This window comes from Protopterus annectens, chromosome 1.part1 (genome assembly GCF_019279795.1).
Source record: "Protopterus annectens isolate FY-2018-M chromosome 1.part1, PAN1.0, whole genome shotgun sequence".
NCBI lineage: Eukaryota > Metazoa > Chordata > Ceratodontiformes > Protopteridae > Protopterus > Protopterus annectens.
In genome coordinates this window covers 1,447,198,043-1,447,220,198 of record NC_056726.1, presented here as the reverse complement: position 1 = coordinate 1,447,220,198, position 22,156 = coordinate 1,447,198,043, and positions in this window count along the sequence as shown.

Here is a 22,156-nt window from a genome sequence, read left to right as displayed (position 1 = left end):
TAGCTATAGACAACTATGGATGTTTGGTATTTCAGACAATCATACTATCTGCATATTGCAGACTGAGAGCAACATATCCAGATTTTGGGATACACATTCCAGCTGCAGGAACATTTTGAACACATTTCGCAGTTTGGTTCTGCTTGTCACATTCATTTCATTCTGTACTGACTGCAGTATACTTTATTCAGGAGTTACTACTTTATTGGTGGATTCATAGCTCTTTCTCACACTCTCTCACTTGTTTTATTTTTACAATTCAGGATGGTACTTACTTCTAGGCTTTATTGACATGTTTTACCTGTAGTTATTACAATCCTTTCCAACAGTCTCACTTCTGTCATGTTTCAGTATTTCAACAGGGATATATTTCACACATGTGTTTTGCTCATCTTCTGCAGCTGTACTTTTCAGCCTGCTGCAGGTTGTTTACTATTATATTACAGGTGGGACATCTTTATTTCAGACTTTATTTCAGACATTTTCATTTTTCTGTTTGGATTACAGACTGCAACACACTTTTGTAATCAAGCAATACTTGCAAACACTCTTACACTGTTACTTGCACATTTTATTACTTAGTGACTACACTGCACTCTTTTGCTAACTGTCATACTTTTATATTTATTTACAGTTACAGGGAGAGGATTACTGACCTGCCTGGTGGTGCAACCGCACCAGCCTATCACCATAGGCTCTGCGGTTCGCAGAATGGACACCTGCAGCTGTAATATAAATAAAGTAATATTGGAATACATATCTCCATAATATCAGCTAGGTTAATTTCTTACATACATAATTAGATGTAACTTACTCAGTAGTGGGGCGTTGGGCATTTGCTGGGCCTCCTGGATCCAAAGGTTCAGTTGGTCCTGCTTCCGTCTCTTCAGGTCTGCATGGTGGTGATGGACCTGCTCACCAGTCCTTGGAATACCTGTGGCACTGGTAAGATCATGAGCCAACCGGTCCCACGCCTCAGCCCTATATGCTCCCCACAGGACCTGGCCCTGCATGAGTTGGGCGTCATGATTGTGGACAAGGAGCCAAACCATATATTTGGACTCCTCAATGCCCCACCTCTGTGCTCGAAAGCAACTACCCTCACCTACTCCTGACATTCTGGCTGCAAGTTAGTTCTACAATTGGTTATGCTGTGTATTCCTGCCTATGGGGCTTATATATGCCGTTTTTCCTGCACTTATCTGTGATTGGCCATTTTGGAATTGTATCAGCTTCACAAAACCTGCTTTGTCATGCTCCTCTTTCTATTCATTCCTATATATTTGCTATTACTGCATTTCTAAGTACAGCTGTCATGGCTTAGTGGCTCAGTACCTTGACTATGGTGCATGGTATCCTGGGTTCGAACCTGGCCACTGCTTTTTATATTTTATGACTGTCTACACAGGCTAGGAGGTGTGTCTGTGTAAAGGCAGTTTTGTTACAGCTTGCTCAATGCTGCCCGTCGGTTAGCTTGTTGGCGCGGTGCACAGCTCCGCGCAAACGGGTTATGCTGGTTTACACTTCATTTGGCTGTCAGCATGCATATTACCCTCAGCTCAGCTAGGGGCACACAGTTTCAGCGTGTTAAACCACTGCTCACCTATGGGCACTCATTCTACACCTGTTAAACCACTGCTCACCTACGGGCACTCATTCTACACCTGTTAAACCACTGCTCACCTACGGGCACTCATTCTACACCTGTTAAACCACTGCTCACATATGGGCAGATGCACTCAACTTGTTAGACTGTAGCTCAGCTATAGGCACATCTGGCATCTTTTATTATTTTGTTATCTTACATTTCTTCAAAATAAATGGCCCATTTCATTACATTTTACATAAAATATAATTTTATATGTGTACATATATGTCAGGGACTTGTTTTGTGCTTATTTCACTAAAAATAAAAATTGATGTTGTGGGGTCTCGAACCATGACTGCCTACTCTTCAGCCGATGTCTCTACCGCTATGCTATTGCTTTTTGGCTTACTTTGCATAGTTAGTTCTTATATGCTTTTCCACTTACTGCTAACTGTGGCTAAGCTACGGGCATGCCCTCGCACACGAGCGCACTCACGGGCAAACATCTTTACAATTTAAAAAAAATATAACATGTTCATTTATATATTTTATGTTCATAGTCTGTAGGGGCATGTGTTGTGTTGTGTTTATTCACATTTCCATGGACTCTGTCGTGGGAGTTTACTTTCGGCACTTTTACTCTTCTGGGGGCGTGTCCGTTTGCAGGGCTCGGCCTACGGACACACCCCCTACTGTCTTCCACGGACCGTGTAAGCCTTAGGTGTGATTCAGCATGCGCTCATGCATATGCATGACATGCTGACGTCACACCGTTTAACTGCAGCCTCCGTGTAAGCCTTGTAACTCTTACATGGAGGCTTTGTGAATCATGCCCATTGTTTTCTTAAAGGCTGTGTAGTTGAATAAGTGGCCTAACTTGATTACTGTGCCACCCTTAGTAGCCTTTATGATGTAACAGATGAGACAAATGCAGGAAAGAAAGGTAAAGATAATTATTGAATGTTTTTTTTTCTGTATGTGAAGTGTTTAGTGTTGGATTACAATGAAAGAAAATCACTTTTTGGAAAGAAAAACATGACTTTTGGGTTGAGTTCTCCTTTAAAATTTACTGTGTCACAGAAACATTATCTATGTGGTTTATTTATCTTATTTTAATCCTACCTACATATTTGTTAAAAGGGGTACCACAAAGGTTTTATTAAGCACAAGTAAATCTTCTGTAAATATACTGTAACATATTTTCAGTTAACAGATTGCTTCCTCTTTCTCTAAAAACATGAACATCAAGCATGTATTTTTTAACTTTATTTATTTATTTGGTTATTTATTTACTGAGTAAGTGAATTATATGTACAGGCCTACCAAGAGTGGAAAGCTACAAACAAGAAGTACATGCTTATTAAACCTAGTAGACTTCTTTGAGAAAGTCACCAAAGCCCTGGATGAAGGTAAGACAGTGCATACTGCCTATCCTGACCTAGCTAAAGCTTTTGACACAATCCCCCCACTCAGATATCCTTGAGAAACTCTCCCAGATGAGGATTAACCCTTATATCACTAGATAGGTAGCCAATTGGCTCACAGCAGACATATACTGTCAAAGTTGGTGACTCCACCACTACCAGTAGACCCGTCACCAGTGGTGTACCACAACGATCTGTGCTGGGCCCTTTACAGTTTGGAATCTATTTCTCAGAAATTAAGTGCAGGCTAAAGTAGATGGCCTTTAGCTTACCAAGTTCTATGATGATTGCAAATTGTCCCCCAACGATGTTAACATATTACAGGAGGTGCTAATACAGACAAATACTCGTGCCAAAGCCACAGTCTACAACTAAATGCAAAAAAATGCATTATCATCCCCTTTGGCAAAATAGAATTCCCTGCTAAATACAATACTGACAGCACCCCCCCCCCCCAGTCCAAACCCAGTGGTGCAAGATCTGGGAATACAGGTAGATGTCAATCTAAACTTCGACCACCAAGTTTCCACATTGGTAAAGAAAGCCTTCTGTATTGCACATTTCATAAGTAAGGGCATCACATCCAGGTCTAAGGATGTTGTAAGTCCACTGTACTTGACCCCATCAGATCATTAATAGAGTACAATGCTCCCTTCTGCATGTACCTCACCAGACATCTGCAGCAGCTGGTGAGTCCACAGATGTTTTTCACCAAGAAAATACAGGGCCTCTATAGGTACATAGGTTCATAGGTGTTTACTAGGCAAATGACCACAGGGGCATTATTAAGCCTAGCTATGCATCCCAAATATCTGACAAGTTCTGGTACACTTGATAAGTGTAAGCAGGGGCTTGGGAAATGAAACATTTACAAGCAGGAACCTGGGAGATGAACTATTTAGAGGTTGCCTGTGCCCATTAGTGACATAAGTGCCAACCCAGGGATGAATTTCCTCTTCCTCATCCAATTGTCCATGTTACACTTGAATTGGTTTATGGAGGAACTCTGTTTCACATGGATGGAGAGCCTGTTCCAGAGATGGGGTAGTCTCTGGGATACATAACTGTCTCTCCAGCAGGTCTTATTTATATTACAGTCAAGGTTTAAGTCTTTAGAATGAGTAATTCTGGTACATTTCATTTTGTGGATATGCAGGAGGTGCATTAGAGTGGGGTCTGACATATTTTCAGTTAACAGATTGCTTCCTCTTTCTCTAAAAACATCAACATCAAGCATGTATTTTTTTTAACTTTATTTATTTATTTGGTTATTTATTTACTGAGTAAGTGAATTATATGTACAGGCCTACCAAGAGTGGAAAGCTACAAACAAGAAGTACATGCTTATTAAACCTAGTAGACTTCTTTGAGAAAGTCACCAAAGCCCTGGATGAAGGTAAGACAGTGCATACTGCCTATCCTGACCTAGCTAAAGCTTTTGACACAATCCCCCCACTCAGATATCCTTGAGAAACTCTCCCAGATGAGGATTAACCCTTATATCACTAGATAGGTAGCCAATTGGCTCACAACAGACATATACTGTCAAAGTTGGTGACTCCAACACTACCGGTAGACCCGTCACCAGTGGTGTACCACAACGATCTGTGCTGGGCCCTTTACAGTTTGGAATCTATTTCTCAGAAATTAAGTGCAGGCTAAAGTAGATGGCCTTTAGCTTACCAAGTTCTATGATGATTGCAAATTGTCCCCCAACGATGTTAACATATTACAGGAGGTGCTAATACAGACAAATACTCGTGCCAAAGCCACAGTCTACAACTAAATGCAAAAAAATGCATTATCATCCCCTTTGGCAAAATAGAATTCCCTGCTAAATACAATACTGACAGCACCCCCCCCCCCCAGTCCAAACCCAGTGGTGCAAGATCTGGGAATACAGGTAGATGTCAATCTAAACTTCGACCACCAAGTTTCCACATTGGTAAAGAAAGCCTTCTGTATTGCACATTTCATAAGTAAGGGCATCACATCCAGGTCTAAGGATGTTGTAAGTCCACTGCACTTGACCCCATCAGATCATTAATAGAGTACAATGCTCCCTTCTGCATGTACCTCACCAGACATCTGCAGCAGCTGGTGAGTCCACAGATGTTTTTCACCAAGAAAATACAGGGCCTCTATAGGTACATAGGTTCATAGGTGTTTACTAGGCAAATGACCACAGGGGCATTATTAAGCCTAGCTATGCATCCCAAATATCTGACAAGTTCTGGTACACTTGATAAGTGTAAGCAGTGGCTTGGGAAATGAAACATTTACAAGCAGGAACCTGGGAGATGAACTATTTAGAGGTTGCCTGTGCCCATTAGTGACATAAGTGCCAACCCAGGGATGAATTTCCTCTTCCTCATCCAATTGTCCATGTTACACTTGAATTGGTTTATGGAGGAACTCTGTTTCACATGGATGGAGAGCCTGTTCCAGAGATGGGGTAGTCTCTGGGATACATAACTGTCTCTCCAGAAGGTCTTATTTATATTACAGTCAAGGTTTAAGTCTTTAGAATGAGTAATTCTGGTACGCTTTATTTTGTGGATATGCAGGAGGTGCATTAGAGTGGGGTCTGACAATGCCCTGTATGCCAGGCATAGATCTCTCCATAACAGCCTGTAGGAGACAGAATACAAGGATAGGGCCTTGAGGTGGTCTGCATAGGACATTTTACTTTCACCCTGTATTCTTTTAGTGAGAAACCTCTGTGGATGTTTCAGTTGTTGGATATGCCTGGTTAAGTACATACCAAAGAGGGTATTGTACTCAATGATAGGTGTGATGAATGTCAAATACAGTGAAACAATGACTTCCTTGGCCCTAGATGCCATACATGTGTTTGTAAGTTGTATAACATAAAATTATTTCTTCACTACTGTAGACACATGATGGTCAAAGGCTAGATTACTGTCTATGTGTCCTTACGTCTGTGACTACTGGGTCAGCCATGGCTTACATGGATAGACTGAATACCCTGTCACTGTACTTTCTATCGTATAGTCTGCTGAGAGGTGACTTTTGCCTAGCGTATAGGACAGTCTCTGACCTTGTCCTGATGGAAATGCTGCACATCTGCAAGTCAAATGGTGCAAGAGTCACTTGCTCTAGGGATCTTAACCCAGCCTGTGACATTAAGAAAAACATGCTGACGAGACAAATATGTCTCCCAGAGATTGCTGCTACTGTGGAATAAACTTTAAATTCTCGTGAAGCAGAGCTCCTCACTGACCCTATTCAAGCCCATCCTAGACAAATGGATGGGAGACTGCAAATTTAGCCCAGGGATGGCACCCATTTCCCTCATGGACAGAGGTAGTCAGTGTTGATCATAGACTTGCTCTGAAAATTACATTCATCTAACCAAGGACAATTGAGGCAACTCAGGATTAAAATGGTTAGGCATGTAAGGGCTCTAGGGCTGCTAGTCTACTAACCTCCTGAGAACCTATGAACTTATGATAAACATACAAATATAAGAAGTATAATATTTTAAATCAGCACTGACCAAGAGTGGAAATCTACAAACAAGAAATGTGCATAATATATATAAACGTAAAATAACTGTAAAATTATAAATAATACCACTATACATGAGTCAAACAAGTCAGAAATTAACACACTTTCACAGAAGACAGTGTTTAGATGACCAAAGTAAAATAATTTACAACTAAAAATTTGCTAGTGCAGTAAAGTGACAGAAGGTTAAACATAAAGAGTTGGAAGTAATTCAAGTAACTATAAAGCAGTGATATGCATGATGCTTTAGTGGTTTACAGTCTCTGTTCTCCTAAGGAAGCCATAACTTTTACTGCCAACTGCAGCTGGATGCTATAAGTAGCCATCAACACTTATATATTAAAACAAACTCATCGCAAATGCCCAATTACACTTGTTTTCTTTTCCATTTGTTGCGCGTGTAATAATACATGATTGTAAGAACTGGCCAGAAACAGATACTGTTTCTGGCCAGTTCTTACAATAGTGTATTATTACACGCATAACAAATGGAAAATAAAGCAAGCTATTTATAAGAGTGTATGTGACAAATAAACTATTAAGAGTGGCTATTCCAAATTAAATCTGTCTGCTGACAATACCTTTCAAATTCTTAGCTCAAACATTCTGGATAAAACCATATATATTGGTGAGACAAAGGCTCAAAATAGGGACAATTTTTAGATACTGTTCTTTTAAACATAGAACGTTTTATGTGAAGAGTCTGGAACACAAAGATCTGTTATTATTACTGACTTCAGTCCTCATTGATTTGATAAAAAAAACACAAATTTTATGAGGAACAGGTCAAAAATGTGAGGCGCAAATCTGTACAGTCTGCGAAAATCTGTGCAGTTTAGTATTATGCTACTGATTTTATTGTAGAAGCTTATTGAGAGGCTCAGTGCCTATAGAGCACATATTTATTTATTATTTATTTATTGTATTTATTGACATTTGTTGACCGGGAAAGTCCCCTGGGCTTGAGACCCATTTTCAGTGGAGGCCCAGGGAGAAAAGTTCGAAGAAACATGAAAATCATTACATGAATTTGTAAGGAAATAATTACTTATAAAGCAAGTGAAATAATACATAAAACTATATAAACAGCACGTGTTGTAAAAATGTTGTAAAAAGGTACAATACAGTAACAATGGAACATTAGCATGTAGGAAAATTATACAGTTAGAAATATTCTACAATACAGCTCAATTTTTTTTTGGGGGGGGGGGTAGGAAAAAGGAAAGGTAAGTGTAGTGGGAAGGTAGAATTAGAGGGGGGTCTATATTATAATACTGAAAATCCTTTTAAGCGAACATGAAAACACTGACACGTATTGCGCGAACCGTGTTTATGTGGAACGTACGAAACTGCGAAGTACAAAATGTCGAATCCCCATAGTTGGCCAACTCCACCTCCCACTACATACTGCCTACCCAAACAAAATAAATAAACCACATACATACACTAACCAAAACCCTACTCCTAACCCTAAAGTAAAGCACCAAAACCCTACGTCTAACCCTACACTAAACCTTACATACATTACTATCTATGCACTTACCTTAGCCCGCACCTTAACCCTAAGGTCTGTAACTATCACAAACTTACCCTACAGCGATATACCAAAACAAAACAAATAATCCACACACATACATTTAACAAAACCCTAATTCTAACCCTACATTAAACCTTACATACATTACCTATCTATGCACTTACCTTAACCCGCACCCTAACCTTAAGGTCCATAACTATCGCACACTTACCTTACGGAGCTGTACCACAGACGGGCCAACCATGACACTTCGACTTTTTGAATTTTGCAGTTTCGTACATTCGACATAATTGTGGTTCGCACAATACCTGTCGGTGTTTTCATGTTCGCGTAAAAGGATTTTCGGTATTATAATATAGATCCAAATTAGAGAGTTAAAGGTAGGATATATATATATATATATATATATATATATATATATATATATATATATATATATATATATATATATATATATATAGTTAGAATCTTATAGCTAGGTGGTGGGAATATGTAGATTATAGGTGGCAGGTATTTAATGACAGTATTAAAAGTAGAAAGTGACAGAGAAGAGAAAATGTGTTAAGATAGTTGTATAGATGTGTGGACTAGGATACTAAAGATTAGGGATAACTTATATGGTGTAACAGTATGACATACATAATAACTGATATGGTGTAATAGTAAGACATATACATAAGTATATTTGCTATGTGAAATAGTTTTGCTAGTTTAAGGAGACTGTGGATATGTGTTGCATGTGCAGCTGGGCTTATCAGTGAGATGTTGTTTTAGTTTTCTTTTAAAGGAGATTATGTTGTCTAATTCCATAACTGATGATGAGAGGGCATTCCATAGCTTAGTTATGGAATGGAAATAGAGGCAGCTACCTGCTCTTTTACTAGGTTTGATACTTTAAGTAGGTGTTTGTTGTTAGAGCATAGATTTTTGGATGGGACGTACGGTTCAATGATATTTTTAGGGAAGGGCAAAACTCGGGGTTATAAATGAGTTTATGGGCAAAGGTAAGTTGTGTGTAATGTAGGTAATGTGCAAATTCTAGCCAGTTTAGTTCTTTAGTGGCCTGGCAATGGTGGGTGCAATTTGGTTGGGCTGATGCGAATTTTGCAATCTTATAATAATAGGACTGTAGTTTGTGTTGCAAAGAATTGTGGAGACTGGTGAAGATAGGAAACCCATATTTAAGGATGAAAGGAGAAGACGTTTTGAAAGTTTTATTTGGATGGATTTGTCTAAGTATTGTTTGTTTCTGTAAAGTTTGCCTAATTTGAAGTGAGTCTTTTTTATTGCATTATTAATATGCAAGTTAAAGCTAAGTTTGCTGTCAATAGTAATTCCTAGCAGTTTAGCCTGATTTACTAACTCTATTTGGGCTTTGTTTGTGGAGAATGTAGTAAAGTCTGTGGGAACAGGTTTAGATGCAAAGATGAGTATTTCAGATTTATTTGGGTTAAGTAATAGCTGTGATTGGTTTAGCCAGAGTTCTATGGATATAAAGGCCTTTTGTGTTAACCTTTGGAGGTCAGAGAAGTTATTGGAGGTACAGATTATGGCTGAGTCATCTGCATATTGTATGGTAGTGCAGTCAGAGGGAACTTTATGTAGGTCATTTATAAAAATGTTGAATAGTAGGGGTCCTAAGATTGACCCTGGGGCACTCCTACATTATTTGGAAAAAAGCTAGAGAGGTTATTCTGCCATTTTACAGATTGCTGTCTGTATTCCAAGTAACTAGTGAACCAGGTTAGGGTGGCATCAGAGCATCCTAGTGATTGCAGTTGCTGGATAAGTTTGATGTGGTAGACTGTGTTGATTGCTTTTGAGAGCTCCAGTAACAGGACTGATGTCAGCAGGTTACAGTCTACGGTATCATAAATGAAATTTGTGAAGAAGACTAAGACAGTAATGGTATTGTGGGATGGTCATAAACCACGCTGTGAAGGGGATAGTAGGTTGTTGCTGGTTAGATATTCAGTCGTTTGTTTGTGGATGCATTTTACCATTGTTTTAGATAGAGGGGACAGTATGGAAATGGGTGTAAAATTAGATAGGTCATGAGGGTTTCCACCTTTATGAAGTGGGGGTGATTATTGATTTTTTCCAGAGCTGGGAGACTGTGTTCTGCAAGTGATTGGTTTATAAGGATACTTACTGGGAAACCTATTGCCTTAGCACTAATTTTGAGGTATTCTGGGGGAAGATTATCAGCGGATATTCATTCATATACTGCACAACTTTTATGTTTTACGCTCTGTAACATATGTTTGCAGTCTCTCTTAAGTTGTACATTTTACTTTTATATATGTGCAAGTGCGTGCGAGCATGTGTGTGTGTGTGTGTGTGTGTGTGTGTGTGTGTGTGTGTGTGTGTGTGTGTGAGGGTGTGTATATACGAGCATGCACCCACACTCTGAAATGAAATGTCCACAGATTTCCACACCTGAAATTGCATTTCTAAATTTAATCTTTCTAAAGTATGCATGCCAGAGCTCAAGGACATTGCATTACAGTAAATAGATGTTGCCCTATAATCTAAGTTTTTGTAAAATTATTAAATGACATTCTTCTCCAAATTTAACCCTATGCTTGATCAAGTGTTATATCCTGTTTCTAGTTCTTTTTATGGATTTAAATGATAGACGTGCACTGCTTGTTTACTTTAATCATAATATGTTATTTTAAAAAGAGGAAGGAAAGAAAAGCAGTGTCCTATGAAGGTATAGTTTTTGTTCTGAGGCAGTGCATGCATTTCTATGTAAGGGCCTTTCTCATCTGCAGAATTGGATCCCGTCATCTCATTTTTTGTTGATTGTGCCCTGCAAACAAATTCATTTCTCTGCTATACATATTTTTCTTAGTTTCCTTTCAGTTTATTACTCTTGCTTCTTTCACTAATAATGCATTTATATTCAAAGCAGTATTTTCTAGGAACTACAAGGCACAGAACCAAAGTCCATGTACACCATGCCAAATACCAACCTCAAGATTTACCCCCACTGAGGTTCATAGGCTCATAATTAGCTAGCTGGTATGCAGTCCAGGAGACCATTAAGGAGCCTAGCCCAAATTTCCAATTGTCTGAAAGCACTGACTGGTTAAGTGACTTGCTCAAGGTCACACAGTAAGTAAATGAAGGCTGAGAGCATTGATCCTGTGCTACAGGAAAAAGCTCATTGGCAGTTCACAGCTTTAATCCTTTGCCCAGGCTTCCAGAAAGGAAAAAACATGTCAGGTCAGCAATGTATTTATTGGTCTCCATTCAATCATCAAGGGTATTCTTGAAGGAGGCAATGCTGTCATCCATATTACAATACAGAGGCAATTTGTTAAATGGGAATGAGAAACTACTGGGTAATGATTCTGTACCACCAACATATTTTATTTATATGTAGGTGGAGGTTCAAGTTTTTGTTTTTGATGTTTATGTAGTTGCTTATGCTGTGAAGGTATAAGAAATCTATAAGGATTGGGCTCTTTGATGATAGAGAGTGCCAGACATACATCTCATTGCAGGAGTCTCTAAGAGAGAGAGATAGAGAGTACTGGGATAAACCTTCTAGTGTGTCTTGGTAGCTAAGAGCTTTTAGGCCAATAATATTATTCAGCAGAAAGCTTTAGTGTCTTCTAACTGAAGATATATGTAACTAGAGGTATGGCAAAAGGGGCATTGTATTCAATAACTGGCCTAATTAGGATACAGTATAGAGGGCAATAAACGACAGTTATGTACTTACCATAATGATAGATCTGTGTTTTCTGCTTCCATCCTTCTTCAATGGATGAGTCTTCAGATCCTATCTAAAATTTGACTTCAGCCACTCTAGACTTTCGATCCAAATCTCAGACTCCTTCTCTTGCCCATAATCCCCTGCTGCCCCTGAAGTTACCTCTGATCGAGTTTGCCCAAGTACCAACTAATGGACCAAAGACCTCAGAGACTAGAATTCATACATTTAGTAGATAGTTCATATTTTGCTCTGGAGTTTGAAGAGCATTTGGACAGACCCAAGAAGAGGCAGTACAGTCATACTAGAAACCAATAATAACAAAAACAACAACAACAAGGGAAGAGGGGAGGAGGAGAATTTGATGAAGGACAGAAGCAGACAACACAGATCTATCGTTATGGGAAATAAATACCTTTCATATTGGATGTTGTCTCTTCCATCCATTTCTCAAAGGATGGGACAGAGTTCCATGCAAATGAAACCCTTGGGAGGTCTCATGGAAAGATATTTAGATGAATGGCAGTTGGCATAATGGTTAAAGTGTTTACCTCTGTGACAATGTGAGTTAGTGCCAGGTATGCCAGAGAGAGTAGGGCAGTGTATGTGTAACATATGCCAGCATAGCTAGCTGGAGTTTTGTAGAAAATTTTATACCAGTTGTATATCAAACTGATTTGTACAGATTCTTGTCTTAAGAATATATTTGTAAAGCTGCTTGTGTTAAAAATGCATCAACAGTGAGTCCTGCTGGACATAAAAGAAATATACATGTATGTCAGGCTGTATAGTTTTAACTGTTGAAATGAATATATTGCAACAGAGGATACTGGAAGAGAAGAGGTTAATGTCAGTCCAGCTAACTTTGAAAAAATAACCTGAAATGCAATTATTTGGCATAAGCCATAATGATTGTATCTCACAGGTCTGAATGCAGCCAGAGACAGACACAACATCTGTGAAAACAAGGACTAGTAATCCTGCTATATTGCCTTAGGGGTGAACTCATTGCTACCCTGGAAGGGCAGAAGTGTTGAAATGGTTTTATAGCTTCTTTATGCTGTAACACATCTTAGGCAAGCTCTATGTATATGTATTGTGACACATGTGCAAAATTCTGGTTCATATTCTAGTAAAGGGGGTAGTGTGGGAACCACCAAGTGAGGTGACCAGATGTGATGTCATTCTGTAATCCAGCACTGGAATGATGTTTTAATGCTAGATGAGACAGAAACCTGACAAGAAAGACCTCTCACCCACATCATCTTGGCTTGCTTTATTAAGTAAGTAGGAAACAGTAATTCTTTATATCAGTCAGGAAAATATAGTGAGATTAGTTAAGTTTTTTTTTTTTTGCATCTGTGTGAATCTTTCTATCTGTGTTATTTTTAATATTGCCTGTGATCGAAACTCTGGTGTTTATTGTAAACAGATATTAAGTATTTTCTTATTTTCTATTTTAGTATGTATTATTAAATATATCTATAGCTTTCATTGTGGCTGGTCATTTAGAAAATAGCTTAACCCTTGAGAGGAACTGTATTTATTTGGTGGCACTGTGGGCTTCATTCTCCTGAAAGTCTTGTGATTGGAAACACTACCATTTGTATAAGTAATAATTTTACTAACAATAATTGGGTACCCTGGTAAGAGCCTTAAAGTAGCTGGATGGTAGCAGTGAATCTACCTTATAGTCTGGTCAGAGGGGCATAGCTGGTAAATCTGTGCCAGCCTTTCCCAGGAGTGTGTGAAAATCAAATCTCAAAGAGTGTGTGTCAGCTACTTGGAACAGGGGCACAAAGCACTCGTTTCTGCAGACAGAAAGGTGAAGTCTTATTTGGGGCCTGGAGAGGAAAACCCAGCCCCAGGACTGATGTACTCCCTGTGTTCTCTTAAGGGAAGTTATACTTGGTGCAGAGAGCTGCATCTGAAAATACTATATGTATCCATTGTTGTTCTAAGTGAACATCCCCCCCACTGGTGTCAGTGGTGAGGACTTAGGCTCATTGATTACTGGTCCAGAGGATGGATGTCAGGTATTGGTGGCAGTGAACTCCTGTAGTCTGTATGCAGTTGTTACTGAAGTTATGTGCACTGTCAGCAGCCACAAGGTAAATATACAGAGTTTCATTTTCACAACAGTTTTATTTATTTTTTGTTAGTTTAATTTAGTCATGGAAAGTAGGCAAAGTTGTCAGCAGAGGATTATGGCAAGCTGACAAAGAACCCAGTTGACCAAGCCATGTGTAGCCAAATTACTGGTGTATGTCAACCTGACTAAAGAGAAAATGATTTCAGCCTTAGTTACAGCTGCAGCACAGACCAGCAACCAGGAAGACAACCAATCTGGTGATGGGGATGTGCAGCCCTCAGAAACAGGACAGTTCACCTTTTCCTCAGAGGATTTAAAAAAACATCTGGAGTTAAAAGAGACTTGAACTGGAGTCCAAACATTTGGAATTAGAATCAGTGGAGAGACTGCAGCAGGCAAAACATATGGAGTTAGAATCAGCAGAAAGATTGCTGCATTTGGAGGCTGAAGAAAATGGAAACAGCACCAACATGAAAGGGAGATGCTGAATCTTTATCAGGGTCATGGAGGTAATGAGAAAGGGAATAACTAAACCCCAGAAACAATAACGTTCAGTAAATTTCTTCCACAGTTTACAGAGGGTGATAATTTTGATAGTTTTATTCATATATATGAAAGAGTATGTAAACAGTAGAATGTTAACCAACAGCTCTGGGTAGGGTTCCTGACCCCCTTATTCTGTGAAAAATGCTGTAACTGCTGTTTCTAAATTGTCTGATACTGATTGTTTAAATTGTGATAAAGTTAAACAATGTTTATTGGAATGTTTTAAGTTAACATCTGAAGTTTACAAAAAACGTTCTGTGAGCATAGACACAAGGCAAGATGATGTGGGTGAGGGGTCTTTCTTGTCAGGTTTCACAAACAGACTGCTCTGAGATTTCTGTCTCATCGAATATTAAAGCATCATTTCAGTGTTGGAGTACAGAATGACATCAAATTTGGTCACCTAACTCTATGGTTCCCACTCTACCCCTTTACTAGAAGCTGAACCAGGATCTTGCATATATGTATCACAATACACTCACTTAGAACTTTGCTAAGTTGTGTTACAGCATCTAGAAGCTATAAAACTATTTCAACACTTCCACCCTTCTAGGGTAGCAATTAGTTCAACACTAAGGACAATACAGCAGGATTCCTAGTCCTTGTTTTCAAAGACATTGTGCTTCTGGCTGCATTCAGACCTGTGAGATACAATCTTTATTGCTTATACCAAGTAATTTAATTTCAGGTTATTTTCAAAGTTGGCTAGACTGAGATTAACCTCTTCTCTTTCGGTATTCTCTGTTGCAATATGTTCATGTCAACAATTAAAACAATACAGCCTGACATACATATATATTTCTTTTCTGCCCAGCAGGACCTACTGTTGATACATTTTTAATGGGTTCACTATGTAATCCCGAAATACTGAAAACCTGAATTTCAGTATTTCGAAATTACATAGCCAAAAACACTAAATCCCAAAACCCCATAACCACGAAATTTTAAATCCCGAACATACACTACACATACAGCACACACATACACACAACTTCCCCCCACAATCTAACATATAATCCTACACTAAAGATAAGCAGGGGGGCAAGCCCCCCTGCGCCCCCATGTGGGAGGCTGTGCCCACACACCCCCCTACTTAAATATACTAACTCCGAGATCGCACAGACACACAAAGAAAACTCACACCCACACATTTTACAGTCCCTCAAACACACACATAACAGATACAACACACACTGACACACAGTAAAGCCCCTAACCAACACACGTACACATACATACACCTAAATTTCCACCCATCCATTCACACACTGCACCACCAGAAGCACTAATTCAACATCTCTGAGCTTCGGAATTTTGAATTTCACGCTTCTGGGGTTACGTAATTTTGGGATTCTGGTATATAATTTCGAAATACTGAAATTCAGGATTTCAGCATTTCGAAATTATAAAGTGGACCCTTTTTAACACAAGCAGCTTCACAAATACATTTTTAACACAAGCATCCATACTAATCAGTTTGATAATGGCATACAATTTTTTACAAAATCCAAGCTACCTATTCTGGCATATGTTACACATGCACTGTCCTACTCTCTCTGGCATAGCTGGCACTAGCTCACATTGTCACATCTTCACAGACACAAAATACAGAGTTTGATTCTTACCTTTGAGGGAAATTGGCTAGGCTTAAAATGGCCCACAAGGGCAACTAGCTTAATAGTTACCTAGGAACTATGAACCTATAAAAGCAGCTCTATCTCTGTAGTGTAAATCCAATTTCTACTGAGAAATGAACATATGAACTTTAGATCAATATGTATGTATACCTTTAAGAAGCTTTCTAGTGGCTTATTCAAGTGTATAAATATTGAGCATGTGCAAGCCTGACTGCCATTTTGTAGTAAGCTGTTCAGATGTAAGCATGTATGTTTGTGTAGTCTGTCAATCAGTTTGTTTATATTTTGCATTACTGCTATCCATCCTGATGTGTTTCTGCATAATAAAGCAGATAAACAAACTACCCCACCTGTTTGTCTTTGCTTATGAAGCAAGATGAGTAATACAGTGTCAGAATGGGATCCAGATACATGACCAAAGGCACTCAGTTAATGGTGGAGGAATATAGAGGAGTGAATCATCCCTACTGCACATATAACTTGCATAAATAGGTGAGAACCAAATTTCAGATGTCAAAGCTTACTTAAATGATTTTTTATTCACAAAGTATAAGATAAAGCACTCAGAATGGTCTAAAGAAATTTCTAGTGAAATGAAATGCCTGAAACTTTGACATATTGATGAAAATATTCAAATAACTATGGAAAATTTTTGAAATAAAGTCCGAATAGCATAAAATAAGGAAAACGACCACATGTGTTTGCTATGTACTACTTTTTCACATAAATTAAAGCTATTTGAGATATTCAAGATGTTTGAAGTGTTCGCAAGTTTGTGCAGTATTACAGTACAGTTATTTCACAAAATACAGCCATTTCAAAGAATATTTCACAAAGTACAGTATTTCTAAGTGTTTAGTGTGCATTTGAATGTTATTACAAGTACTGTTTGTGTGTCCATGTTTGTATATAATTACAAGGGCCATATTTTCAGTGTGTTTAAGCATACTTTGATGGGATGGGTGAAGGATTTCAAAAACCAGGTCTTCTTGCCTTTGATAATAATATTGCAGAGAAATGGAGAGTATTTGAGCAAGAATACAATCTTTTCATACAAGCTGCACTTTCTGATAAAAATGACAGCACAAAGGCATCTATTCTGCTTAAGCTGTCTCAGAAGCCATAGAAAGAGAATGTTAATTTGTGTATACACCTGCTGTACTTGCAGGAGAGGGGGGAACCATCGTGTAGTGGTACCAGCTGAGTTCAGGGAAGACCCTGAGTGCCTAAAACATACATTTAGACAAATGTGTAACCCCCAAAAGAATATTACAATGGAAAGGCACTTATTTTACACAAGAGATCAAAAGCTTGATGAAACATTTGCAGCATATATAGCTGACTTAAGAAACAAAGCTAAAACATGCAGATTTGATGATTTAAGGGATGAGTTGATAAAAGAAAGACTTGTGTGTGGTATTAAAGATGATGCTGTGAGAAGGATTTTGCTTCATGACACTGATTTAACTTTAAATAAGGCCAGTCAGATTTGTCAGATATATAAACTTATAGAAAAGCACACAAGTATGCTTACAAATGAGAAATGCATTCTTCCAGTAACTTCTAAAGCTAATGTTGATAGTATGCAGCACATGGTTAAAAGAAACAGGCCCAAGTACGTGGCAGCAACTGTAAACCCTGCAACAGTCACTGGTAAACCCCGTAGCTTTCTAGCAAGTTCCAAGGTGCACTTTGGAAATCGCACAGTCTCAGTGAAGCTCAAGAGTGAGTCAGCAAACTCAAAGAATATAACTCACCCAGTTTTATTGCTAACTGTTGTAATTGTGGTGGAAATCATGAGCCCAAAAGAGAAAAGTGCTTAGCTTTTGGTCAGCAATGCCACAAATGCAGTAAGTGGAATCATTTTAAAAGGTTTTATAAATCAAATAAGGGATATTCTTTTACTAAAAGAGAACATTCCAAGAGATGAGTAGATCAATTAGAAAGCTTTGAACCTACTTTCTATGTTGACTGTGTGTCTGTGCTTAATGAAACAGTCAATGCAGTAGATTTATGGGCAAAGAATGAAGTATTTTGTACTGTTCAGATAAATGGAAGGCCCATAGACCTCAAGGTTGATATAGGTTCAAAGTGCAATATTTTGACAGCAGAAACATTTGTTAGAGTATGTGCTGATTTGCCAAAGTGTCTGAAACTTGTTGCTTACATTGGTGAATAAATTCAAACTGAAGGTTCAGTAGTGCTTTTGTGTTACTCTGCTGGTAACAGCTATGACTTGCAATTTTATGTAGTGAAAATGCATGCAGAGTCATTATTAGGCCTCGGAGACAGTTTGAAAATGGGACTGCTTTCATTTAGTAAGGAAGTCTATCATGTTAGCTTAAAAGACCACTATTCTAATTTCTCTCAGCCTATTTTCACTACATATGCTGAGCTTTTCAAAGACAAACTAGGCAAACTCCCAGTTGTACTCCATGAAGTTAGACCCAGAAGTCAGCCCAGTTACCAGACCAGCAAGGAAAGTTCCACTAGTTATGCAGAACAGAATCAAAGCCAAGCTAGATAAAATGGTGCAGCAAGGTGTGATTTGTCCAGTAGATGAGCCAACTGAGTGGGTAGTTTCCATGGCCATAGCTCATAAGAAAACTCAGATGATATCAGAATATGTATTGATCTACGAGATTTGAACAAAACACTAAAAAGACCTCATCATCTATTATGTACAGTCAAAGAAGTCACTGGTTTTATGCCAAATGCCACTGTTTTTTCTGTCTTAGATGCAAAGAGTTAATTTTGGCAAATTTTACTTGACTGGAAATCTTCATTGCTAACCACCTTCAGTACTCCTTTGTAAGGCACAGATTACTGAGAACGCCATTTGGGATAAATTCTTCCAGTGAAGTCTTCCAGCGTGCAATGGAGCACATTTTTTTTGGGTATCTGTGTGCTATTATCGTAGATGATATTCTAGTAGGAGGCAATGGTGAAGCTGAGCATGACAGAAACCCCAAGAAAGTTCTGGAAAGAGTATGTGAAGTGAATCTTAAGATGAATCCTCAGAAATGCAGATTCAGGCTATGAGAAGTCATTTATGTTGCTCATTTATTTAGCAGTTTAGGCTTACAATCAAATCCTTCCAAGCAAACTGCAGTTCTCAAGATGCCAGCTCCAGGCAATGCTCAAGCCCTACAATGTTTTCTTGGCATGGTTAACTATCTAGGCAAGTTCATTCCAGACTTGAGCAAACATTTAGCTCTATTAGTGAAGTTGACACACAAAGATATATCCTAGTCATAGTTATATCAATACCAGAGAGCATTTGATGTACTGAAACAAAGAATTGCCAGTCCACCAACTGTCAGATACTATGATTTCACAAACCGGTTACTCTTTCTTGTGATTCTTCGATATTTGATCTTGGTGCAGTCATTCTTCAAGAGGGTAGACCAGTAGCCTGTGCATCCAGAACTCTTACCCATACTAAGATGCAGTATGCGCAGATGGAGAAAGATCTCTTGGCAATTGTGTTTCCACATTCAAAGTTTCATGATGATTGTGATGCCGCACCACTGGCCCATTAATCAAGGAGCCTCAGTCCTTACCACTGGCACCAGTGGTGGACATACAGTGGGAGGATGACAAGTACACACACAGTATTTCCAGATGCAGCACTCCACATCAAGTGCAATTTTCCTTAAGAGCACACAGAGACCACAGTCAGTCTGGGGCTGGTTTCTCCCTCTTTCTCCAGATCCTCAATAGGACTCGCCACTGGCACAGCTATAGAGTTGAGATCTCAGCAAAGTGGCCAAGCCAAGTCCTCCAGCACTCTGTGCAACCAGTGCTTCATGTCCCTGCCCAAGTAGCTCACACACACACACACACACACACACACACACACACACACACACACACACACACACACACACACACACACACACACACACTTTGAGGTTTGATTTATACACACATACAGGCTGGCACAGGTTTACTACCTACCTTCCCAGAGTATAAGGTAATTTTCACTGCCACCAGACCGCTCCATATCAGCTACTTTAAGGCCCTTAACAAAGGGTGTCCAATCTTTCTATGTAATGTTACTTACTACAAATGGTAGTCTGACCAAGAGCAAGGCTATTGGCAGGGGCCCATATAGTGTCACTAAATAAATATGCAAATACTCCCAGAACTTAAATATCTCTAGACAGATCAGCCACAATGATAGGATTAAATATATTTAATAATGAATAATAAAAGAACAAGAAAATACTCGGTATATAATCATAGTAATATCAGAGTTCAAAATCACAGAAACTATTTAAATCAACATTGCAGGACAGTCTCAAATAAATAAAGAAAAACATCTAAATTAAGCCTTGCTATACTCCTGACTGTATCAAAGAGAATTACTATACCCTAATTAGAGCAGCAAGGCAGATGTGTGGTGAATTGATCTTGTCAGGTCCAAGACAGAATACAGAATGGTCCCTCTCTCTCTCTCTCTCTCTCTCTCTAAGAGACTTCCCAAATAAATATCTCAAATATTACTGCTGGGATAACTTGCAGAATGACATCATTGCTAGTCATCTGACTTCAGTTCCAAGGCTAAAAAAAAACATTGATAGAATCTGGCAGTATTTATCATCTGCCTGTGAAAATACATACACAAGGGCTTTTCCTTAGATCTTGGTACTTGCTGGAAGTTACAAAACTATAAACACTTCCACATCTCAAGCCTAGTAATCATTTCTCCTTCAAGACAACACAGAGAGCTCTCTAGTATAGACATCCTGTCTCTTGCTGTTATAAAGTAATTTCAGCTATTTTTCTGAAGTTTTGCTGGAATAAAGTTAACCCCCTGTGTTTCAGTTTCCACTATTAAAACATATACATTTAAGCAGTTACAACAGTGTATGTACATTTCTGTTCTCTTCCAGCAGGGCACACTGCGGATCCATTTTTGAGTTCAGTACTTTATAAAATATCTTTTCAACACACGTTGGTACAAACCTAGTTTGATATATACATGACATACAGTTCTAATACATTTGAAACATAAGCATCTTACATGAAGCATGTTGACATTCACAAATGACACATAACCATTTACAAAATTCCAGACATTTGTACTTACAGTATCTCCCTTTGTCACACTTCTATATAAATCATGTTGATATTCATAAATGTTGATATTCAAAAATGACAAATTATTTACAAAATTCCAGATAGCTGGGCTGGCAATATTTCCTTTTGTGACAATTATATTTAAGGTAGACCTATCCAAACTGAAATAGCTCCTGCCAGATTGCAATGCATGCTGCTCAAATTGCAAAAGTTTAATTTCAATCTTATCTATAAGAAAGGCAAACTTCTTTAGCTCACTAATACTTTACCCAGCTCACCCAGAACTACGACTGAACAGCATGAAAATGAGAAACTTGATTTTGAAGTCATAGAAGTGAGAAAATGTTCCTCCACACGTCTTGATGAGATTAGAAATCATACATCCTCAGATCCAGTTCTTCAGAAGCTCAATCACTTTATCAGCCGAGGATGGCCATCAAAACAATTTTGCTTACCAGTAGAAGTGCAACCATATTTTCCTTGCAGAGATGAGATTTTGTCTGACAATGGTATCATCATGAAAGGTTCAAAAGTGATTGTTCCACAGTCCTTGCAACAAGAGTATATTACTGTTTTGTATCTTGGCCACCCAAGAACAGATTCTACCAAAAGAAGGGTGAGAGGACTAGTATTTTGGCCTTCTATGTCACAGGATATTGAGAGAGTACTTTCATCTTGTTCAGTATGTAATAGCACTAAGCCACATCAACAGAAAGAACCACTTCAGCTAAACCAGATTCCTGAACTACCTTGATCGACAGTAGCTACAGATATTTTTGACTGGAATGGCCAACATTGCTTGTTAGTAGACTCTTATTCAAATTGGTTTGAGATTGACCTATTTCCTAATTTAGCGTCCAATACTGTCATTACTAAGATGAAGCGTCATTTTGCAGTTCATGGAAGTCTGCACAAAGTTATTTTTGACAATGGTACGCAGTTTACAAGCCAACAGTTCAAAGGATTTGCTGAAGAGGGGGACTTTACTCATG